At 33.6% G+C, this 10,213-nt stretch overlaps 1 pseudogene; it reads right to left on the reverse strand.

Annotated features, from left to right (window-relative positions):
* Positions 1 to 1,207: 1,207 nt before the first annotated feature.
* Positions 1,208 to 6,810, reverse strand: LOC100604446 (annotated as a pseudogene).
* Between the last annotated feature and the right edge of the window lie 3,403 nt (positions 6,811 to 10,213).

Genomic DNA, 10,213 nt, shown 5'->3' on the forward strand with positions numbered 1-10,213 from the left:
CACATACAGAGATTTGATAGATGCTTTTAAATTGCACTGGTAGTAGAGAAAAATGTAACATAAATTTTTATGCTCTAATAAGAATGAAAGGCATTTTAGAAAAGGCATTTGCCCCTCTCTTAGAGCCTTCCACTCCAGCCCCCACAATGCCTTACAGAGCAAATCTGGGTCAGACTGGATGCAACCTGTGATTCCCAACAGAGACAGACAAAGCAAGGTTCAGGATGCTCAGTACTGGGACAGAATGCCAAGAAACAGAAAAACCATGTGTCAATAAGGGGGGATTTATTCTTCAAACACATCTTGGTATATGTTTATAATTAAAGATCCGTGGCTTTTGTGAGTCTAAAAAAGCCTTAAATGTTTTCATCAAATTCCAATTAACTACTTGATTTATCTAGGTTATATTAACAGTATTATTTAGAATTTCACCTTGATATGAAGATGTCTGTGTAACTTTTACAATGATGTAAAACAAAGAGTAGGATTAGGGAGGGCACAGGCCAGTGGTGCAATGGATAACGCATCTGACTACAGATGAGGGAATTTAGCCTGGAATAAGGAACTTTTACTTCCAGCTTAGTGACACACACAAATTTTAAAAATAAAATAAAAATCATGTTTTATGTGATTAATGTTTCTCCTAATGCAAAGAAGACTGGTACTATTAATACAAATATTTTTAAAATGTGAGGGCTAAGGCCCCAGAAGTTCTGCTATGATTTTTTATGTTTCATAAAGTGACTATCATCACAGAAGCTCAAGCATTACATAAATACAAATGCATATACCCCTGACATGGTAATTCTCCTTCTGGAAATTTATCTTCAGGTCCACCCGCACATCTACAAATTGATGCATATTCAATGTTATGAACTGCAGCACTGTTTATAAGAGCAAAAGACTGGCAACAGCCTAAATTTCCATCTATAAGAGACTAAATAAATAAAGGTACACCCTTAAAATGGAATATTATGTGGCTGTTAAAAAAGAGAAAGAGAGGAAAAGAAAAAGAAAAAAATTCTACATTTAAACTAACAGTAGAAAACTCTCCAAGATATGATTTTAAGAAAAATCAAAGTCTAGAAGACTATAGAGGAGGCTACCTTTAGTGTAAAACAGTTGAAAATTATAAATATATTCATATGTTTATAAAGAAATTTTAGGAGGCTATAAAAAGAAAGGGAAAGGGGAACATGAGCTGGGACACAGGTGAGTAAGACGCATGGCAGGCATATGTCTTCACATGTTTTTATTTGAAAATGTTGGACCACGTGTACATGTTATCTATTTTAAAAATTAGATTTTAAAATACAAGAAAACAAGAACATGAAAGCCTAAAGACAGCATGTGGAACTACCAGAAAAAGATACTAATCCATGGAGATAATGGCAAGGTAGCTCCTAGATGCACTCATTTCTCTGCCACATTGTATAAACGAGCCATCAACTACGGGATTTATAATTAAAAATGAGTCTATTTGAAACACCACATTACAAAAAGCTATTAACTAAATCTTTAAAGTGACAATAAATGACCATTTAACATTTTAAAGAGATACAGTCACATCGCATGTGTGAATGGAGTTATCTGTATAAAATATCATTACCTTGATCATTTCTTCTCCTGCTGTTTTACTTTTTGCTTCTATGTCTCCTGCTTCACTGCATCTAATAAAGCAGCTATTTGAGGCCAATAAAGCCATTTTCCCCTAACTGAAACGAAATAACAAAACAGCCATGAGGATACTTCTTGTAGAAGAAATATTAAGTGTTTAGACTGGATTAATTTTTCCTCCCTGATTTAAAAATCAAAGAAAAGAACTTAGAGAAAAACCTGAAAAATATAATACAACAACATATAGAAAAGGAAACCAAAATCACCTATCATTTTACTATTCAAAGATTACCACAATAAACATCTGTAGTGTATCTTCCTAGTAGGACTTTATTCAAATATTAGCATTTTAAGTAAAATTTATTTTCTTCACAATTAGAAGACATGAAAAGGTATATACAATGCCTTTTGTGTTTTGAATTTAAGAATCAATGTCTGAGGGACTTCTGCGTGTAAAAATATTCATATACTTTTTTAGTTTTTTAATGTTTGATATATTACATTGCTTTCTATTAAACAAAACTTTAAAGACTGATTTTCTTGTGTATCTAAATCTGGGTTATAAATTTGGTTAGCTTAACTCCCTTAACAAATATAATGTTTATAACTTGTATTTGGTTGATTCTTTTGGAAAACTTGGAATACCATAACATTTAGACAAAATATTTATAAATACAATGATTACAAAATATGTTAACCTTATATCACATCCAGTTAAAAAAGTGCTGATAACATGGATTTAATTTCTTAGTCAAGGTCACAAGGGCTGGGTGGTCTCTCATCTGGATGGCTCCTGGTGAGCCCTGGAACATGGCAGGGTGGTCCAAGACGATTTAAACCTGTGCCATAGATTATTCAGCTGAGTCCTTTTTGCAATAGAGTTTTAAGACCCTCTTTCATTTAAATTTTTGAAACTTAGTGTCCTTCCTAAAAATAAAATGAAATGAACTTTCCTAAAGTGTTGTATTATTAGTACTACCTAAGTCATCATCTAAGGCCTTAGGATATATTGGCCTTTTCTACTGGTGTAACTTTTATTACAAGTATCTCATCATAACTAGTAGGATCATCTCAAAGGGGTTGCAACACATTAGCGGGTCATGAAATCAATGTAGTGTTTCAATGTAGTGTTTCCTGAATGGTATGGGGGGTGGGGGAAGGAATACACACAGACACACAGAGGAAGGGGTAAAAGAGAATAAGAAATATCAAGATGCATAACACAGGGATAAGTATTGTTAAGCACAACTCTTGCTTCAGTTATACATGTGTGTGTGCTGGGCTGCAATGTAAAAATGCATTTCTCGATGGGTTGGGTCAAAATAGTTTTCAAGTCACTGACTTAAGATTTTATCCTAGGGGCTGAACAAATCAGTCTCAGTGATTACCTCTTTCGGGGGGATGTTTGTTTAATCTGTCATCTTAGGAAACACTCTGAATTCCTATTTTCAATTCATTAGTGTACACTACCAAAGCTGCTACTCAGGCTGAGCTTATCTTCTATTTGCTTGTTCTGCAAGCTGCCCGTTGGTCCTTACTGTTTTTGATATAGTTATCTACTTTTTAAAGACTGTTTAGCACTCACATATTTTTGTTCAATCTTTACTTCTCACACAAACAGAAAAAGGAAATTATGTATTCTGTATCAACAAAGATTTAACAAAACATCCATATACTACAACTGTCTACTTACTAAAATTAAGAATTAGTATGTATCTTTTTTCTTCTTATATTAAAACTATCTTTTCCTACACTATTTTAAGCTTATGAACTGAAAGTCTTTTAGAGAGAATTTACTTCAATGAACTATTATTATTTATTTTATGCACAAATTGTCACAACTTGGTCTTAGCAAGTTCTACTCTTCGCTGACAGTCTCGAATGTTTCTGAAAGCATCCATGATTTCTGCTACAAAGAAGATACTTAGGGACTATTCTGTTTTCCTACTCTGAGACCTAAAATTGACTGGTTCTTTAATGGAAATGAGATCCATATCTAGGCACTAAGGGTATACAGAAATAATTGTGGGCAAAAGTACTAATGCTATTTTTGTTGCACTCTATTTTGAGATCTCTTTAAGGCTCTATGTTCTTATTGATTTATTCCAATTTAATGTATTATAGTATTGCATACTACTTTTTCTTTTTAAATATATTATGATTGTTACAGACTTTCTGTTAAACTGACAGGAAGTTTTTATGAACAATAACAGCACTTACATTTTTGAAAGACTGGTTCCCATTGTTCTCTTGGTCCAATTGCATCTGAACGCCCAACAACAAATCCATCTGAATTTATACCAAGATATTTTCCATAGCCAGATTTCAGGGCAATTCTGTACATTAATAAGATAGATAAAAGTTAAAAACTGAGAGAAAATTAATTATAGAACATCAAAACAGGACACGTGTATGTGTGTGGGTGTGTACATATCTAAAATTTCAGACTGGACATATTCCAAGTGTTCAAAAGCTGCATGTGACTCAGTGGTGATTCACTCCTGTAATCTCTGTGCTTTGGGAAGCCAATGGGATAATTGCTTGAGGCAAAAAGTTCAAGATCAGCCTGGACAACACAGTGAGACCCCATCTCTACAAAAAATTTAAAAAATTAGCTGGGCATGGTGGTGTGCACATGTAATACCAGCTACTTGGGAGGCTGACGCAGGAGGATTGCTTGAGCCTAGAAATTTGAGGTTATAGTGAGATACAGTCACACCACTGCACTCCAGCCTGGGTGACAGAGTGAGACTCTGTGCCTTTAAAAAAAAAAAGCTACATGTGACTAGTTGCTGCCATGTTGGACAGTGCAGTTTTAAATTTAGTTTTGTATTGTGCTTTTTTAATATAAACATTGTACCTTATATATTACATAACAAATATTTTCAAAATTCATCATTCTTCAATTATACCTCTTTAGTTATAAACTTCAATAATAAATTACTAAAACTTTTTCTCTTATTATAAATAGTTCTATGTACATCTATTCTGACATAAAACTGCTTTATCCTTAGAAAATATTCCTAGAAATAATTGGATCGAAGGGTATAAAGTTCTTATGTCATCAAACTCTTTTCCAGAAAATGCTGCTTCCATTTACATTCTTCCCTCAAATTAACAGATTATGTTTTGTATCACGAATTTTTTAAACATTATGACTTAAAAAAAATACTTGAAAACCTGATATGGAAAAAACAGTATCCTATAAATTTGCGTTTTAGTAGTCAACTAGAATAACAATTGTTTTTCTTTTCCTTTCCTTTTTAGTTTTTAGATTATCTGGTAATGTCCCTTGTCCATTTTTCTATTGAGATCTGATCTCAATTTTTCTACTGGGGTCTTCAGTGCTATGAGTTCTATATAAGATACATATGAAGAGTAAGAACTCACTGCCTATTAAGATTGTTGCAAATATTTTCCTCATTTGTCAGTTAATTTTCTTTATAATCCTTTTTTGTTTATAATTGTAAAGCAGTTTAAAACTATTGAGTTTTTTCTTCCTCTGCTTTTATCCTTCGTCTTTCACCATACTTGTCAGACTTTCAAAGATAGTACAGCAATAATCATCTAAATGTGATTTTTTAAAATTATGATTTCTAATCTTTTACCTTACCGAGAATCTCCTGGGATGCCAGAATTGACTTTTACTCCTTTATACATTAATGATTATATAACAGAAATCATTATCATATTGATGTAACCAATTACTAAAATATGTAAATTCACTTTCAGTACCTTCTACCCAAAGAATCATTCTATACTTTTGCACAAGGTGAGAATAAAAAAGGTTACTTTATAAAATGACTGTAAAAATAGTGAGTAAAAATATTCTTTTGATCGTTATGATTCTGTAACATTCTCTGCTGGTTTCAACAATATTCCTTTTTTTAGTCTTCCTGTTTGCCTTTGGACTTCCAAACAGTGAGTTTAAATATCATAGCAACAGTGAACCAGGTTTTGTACTATTTGATTTATTTTTTAATCTATCTTATTCGGTGTGTGAAATTATTAATCTTCACTTTTTAACCTACATATTTTTTTTCCAGCCTAGCATTATATATTGATAGGAAACCCACTAAAAGTAGATCACAAAATCTATTTTTCAAAAAAGCTATTTTGTTTTTTATATCAAAATTACCCTGTGGGCTTAAGACAGATACTAAAATTTTTAATGAATATAATTAAATTTTTTAAATAACTGGTTACTAATTATATTACAACATAAGCTCACCTGGAATCAGATCATTTGATAGCCGCAAACTGCTCTGGAGGACTAGGGCCCTCATCAACTATTGGAGAAAAAACATTTGAAAATAAATTTGACATTCGCTATAAATATAAAGACATTATTTTGCTTTAAAAAATGTGGCTATTTTCTTCTGCAATTAAATGTAAGAATATTCAGATATACTGATGTCACTGTAATACTGTATCTTTGGAATCAAGGTCTATTTTCTTTTAACTACAGTGCTAATTTTATATACTGAGTAAGACAGGGTGATATAATGCTTATTTAATAACTTTTGAGATAGCTTCTCTTTATGTTTTAAAATATAGTCATAAATAAGCACTTATTTAAAAAGCTAAATGCTTTCATTTATTCAAGGGATGGCTTTGCTGACCAAACGATACTGCTTTTTATCTTCTAATTACTTCATATCTCATTAGTGCTTCCTCTAATGGGCTAAAGAAAATGAGGAAACTTCAAATTGTTAAATGCACCCAGGTTAGTTTTGGCAATAGGTCTGAATAAAAAAGAAATTCAAACATTTTGACTCAAATAGGTTTTCTTTTTTCTTTCCACTTACTATTTTAATTATTCATCTTGTTTTGATTTCCAAAGATACTCTTCTGGAACTATACGGAATGTTTTCAAATGCTTATATTAGGAAGAGGGACTTGCCAATGTCTGGTAAATATTAAGGAATTAAAAAAAATGGAAGAGTCAAATGCAATGCTTCCGTTCCTTTGGAAAATGTTTGAGACTAGTTAGAGTTTGGCCTAAGTGAATGAACGTCCTAAAATCTACACCTGTGGGAGCCTTTTCCCTTCCAGACACAAACCTTCTTTGTGTGGAGCTCCCAGGGTAAAAAGACCGTTGTCGAGTGCATGTATATAGGTTCCCTCATTTATTTCAATGGCTATGGTTCCTGAAATTTCACCAAAGTTTTTTACTGTCCACCAGATTCCAAAAAAATAAAATCAATATTTCAACTTTATATTTTAGATTTGAAACAGTTCTTTTTTTGTTATTATAATTTAGTTTTAAAAACTTTTTATTTTGCAGTTGTAAGAAATAATACAAAGATCTCACATATCCTTTACTCACTTTGTCTCAATGATGACATCTTGCATAAGTATCATACACTGTCAGAATCAGGAAACTGACATTGATATAATCCATGAACCTTATTCAGATTTCACCAGTTTTACATGTACTTGTTTGCATGTATGTGCACAGATTCATGCGACTACCAGCACAGTCAGGGTTAGGTTTTTAAAACACAAAATAGCAACATACATCCACGCATGGGGGTGCATGCCTGTAATCCCAGCTGCTTGGGGAGCTGGGGAAAGAGGATCACTTGAGCCCAGGAGTTCAAGGTTATAGTGAGCTATGATCATGCCACTACACTCTAGCTTGAGTGACACAGCAAGGTCCTGTCTCAAAAAAGGACCAAAACAAAACAAAAGGCAACATGTGAAGGTACAAAGTGATATATAGAGAACGGTCTCTCTCATGATGGACGCCAGCCATCTATTCATGCCTGCTTTCCAGAGGCAATGCCTATCATAATGTTTCTTAAAAATGCCCCTACAGGAAGACTTTCTAGCGTAGCAATCTTTTCTTTTTTGAGACAGAGACTCGCTCTGTCACCCAGGCTGGAGTGCAGTGATGCGATCTCGGCTCACTGCGACCTCTGCCTCCCGGGTTCAAACAATTCTCTGCCTCAGCTTCCCGAGTAGCTGGGGTTACAGGAGCCTGCCACCATGCCTGAATAATTTTTTTTGTATTTTTAGTAGAGACGGGGTTTCACCACATTGGCCAGGCTGGTCTCAAACTCTTGACCTCGTGATCCACCCGCCTCTGCCTCCCTAAGTGCTGGGATTACAGGTGTGAGCCACCGCGCCTGGCCAGTAATCTTAACTATGATTTTAGATTGAAAGTAAAATGAGCAGAATCTATGTCTATGTATACTAATTTCCAATTTGCCAATAGAAATGTTAGACGCTAGGAACAATTATTTAAGCAGTTGTTATAAAAGTTTATATCTTAATGTTAAAAAATGTCCTCAAACCTCCTCCTAAATTGTACTTTAGCTAGAGTAGAAATGAGTCAATCATTAACTGGATACGACATATTAAGGAATTCTTGTTAATTTTAAAAGGTCTGATAATGACATAGTATAATGTATAAAAATAAAGAAGAAAACAGGTGATGACAAAAAGACATACCACATTAAGAAATGTACATTTATGTACTTATGGGTAAAATGACATTCTATCTGTGATTTTACTTAAAATTTTCGAGGAAAAAATGTGTGTGTGGGTGTGTGTGTAAATCAAACGAGATTGGCAAAATATTGATAATTAATGCTGGGGCCTGGGCACATGGGGGACTCATTATATTCTTCTATGTATGGAATAGTTTGGATATTTCCATAATAAAAAGGTTTTAAAGATTCAGTTAATTCCACTGCACAAAATTTTCTGTTCAACTAAACATTTCATGATTTCCATAATAAATTTTAAAATACATAAAATTTTAGCTAAAATGAGGTTGGACCCTTACCTAACACCAAATACAAAAAAGTAACTTAAAATAGACCAAAGACCTAAACGTAAGAGCTAAAGTTAGAAAACTTTTAGAAGAAAATGGGAAAAGCTTCATGACAATGAATTTGGCAATGATTTCTTGTATAGAACATCAAAGGCACAGGCAACAAAAGAAAACATAGACAAACCGGACTTCATCAGAATTAAAAACTTTTGTGCATCAAGGACTGCCATCAACAGAGTAAAAGGCAACCCCGAGAATGGAGAAAATATTTGTAAACTACATACATTATAAGGAATTAATATCCAGACTATATAGAGAACTCCAAAAAGACAAATACCACAATTCAAAACTGGGCAAAGGACGTACACGAACATTGCTCCAAAGATGATATACAAATGGTCAATAAGCACTTGAAAAGGCGCTCAACATCACTAGTCACTAGGGAAATGTAAATCCAAACCAAAATGCAATACCACTTCACACCCATTCGAATAGCTATTATCAAAACAAACAAACAAAAAACAGAAGCCAAGAAAACCAGAAAAACAAATGTTGGGCAGAAAAACAAATGTGGAGAAACTGAAACCCCGTGCAATGCTGGTGGGAAAGTAAAATGGTGCATGTATTTAAATACCACTGAAGTGTACACTTAAAAATAGAAAAACTGGCAAATTCTATATTCTGTATATTTTACTTCCACACACAAACAAAACCAATGGAGTAATAGAAAATCAAAATTAAAATTTCAGCTAAAGACAATTAAAAAGCAATAAAACTAATGGCAATTTAGATGCTTGAGTTATAGCTACAATCGTTTTCAGGAAAATAAATAATGCTTTATTCAGAATCATTATCAACAGTTGTGATCAGCAAGTCTTTCTTATAAATGTAATAGTTAATGATTTTAAATTAGATTTATTTTGTATGTTCTATGCCACATTGACCAAGTACACTTAATATTAAATAAAATCATTTAAATATAATATCTCATTAATGTTTTGCAAATGAAGAAGAAGTTTCTGGCAGACAAGCTCCTCAAAATTTTCACTCTGTCCAAGTAGGGAAATGATACAATAACATTACTTATAATATTGTCAACTGAAAAAGAAATTACTTTGGGCAGATGCCAGTATTTTTTCTCAATGAGATTTCAAAGAACAAGAAAGCTAAATATAGTATCATCAAGAATTAAATGTGAGCATTCTGCCTATTTTCTGCAAGTGGCCTCCATTCAGCCTTTGGAGGTATGCTTATATGTTTAACGACTAAAGTAACATAACATAATACTTAACGGTGCCACTCTGGGGTTTTAGCTGTGAAAAAGCAGTGGATCCTAAGAACACAGGAACCGAAGTTGCCTGTTTCTACGTCAGGTTACAGCTCAAGCTGTGTATATGCTGCAGATGCCCAAGCTGAATTTAAGAGAATCCGCTCCAAAATATTACTTGCTATTTAGACACATGCTTAAAGTTATTTCCTTTTAAACCTTAGGCAGATGGTCAAATATTCCTGCTCTGTTGTCTCACAATGCATGACAAAGCTTTTCACATATTTTCACACAGTTTAGAATGTTTACATATGTCTGGCATGCCTGTAATCCCAGCACTTTGACAGGCGGAAGCAGGAGAATCAATTAAGCCCAGGAGTTCAAAATCAGCCTAGGCAACAAAAGGAGACACCTATCTCTACAAAAAAATTAAGAAATTACCTGGGTATGGTGGTAGGAACCTGTGGTCCCAGCTACTCGGGAGTCTGAGTTGAGAGGATTGCTTGAGCCTACGAGGTCGAGGGTGCACTGAGCCATGATCACATCAT

The sequence above is a fragment of the Nomascus leucogenys genome, unplaced genomic scaffold (genome assembly GCF_006542625.1).
Source record: "Nomascus leucogenys isolate Asia unplaced genomic scaffold, Asia_NLE_v1 000726F_106744_qpd_obj, whole genome shotgun sequence".
Taxonomy (NCBI): domain Eukaryota; kingdom Metazoa; phylum Chordata; class Mammalia; order Primates; family Hylobatidae; genus Nomascus; species Nomascus leucogenys.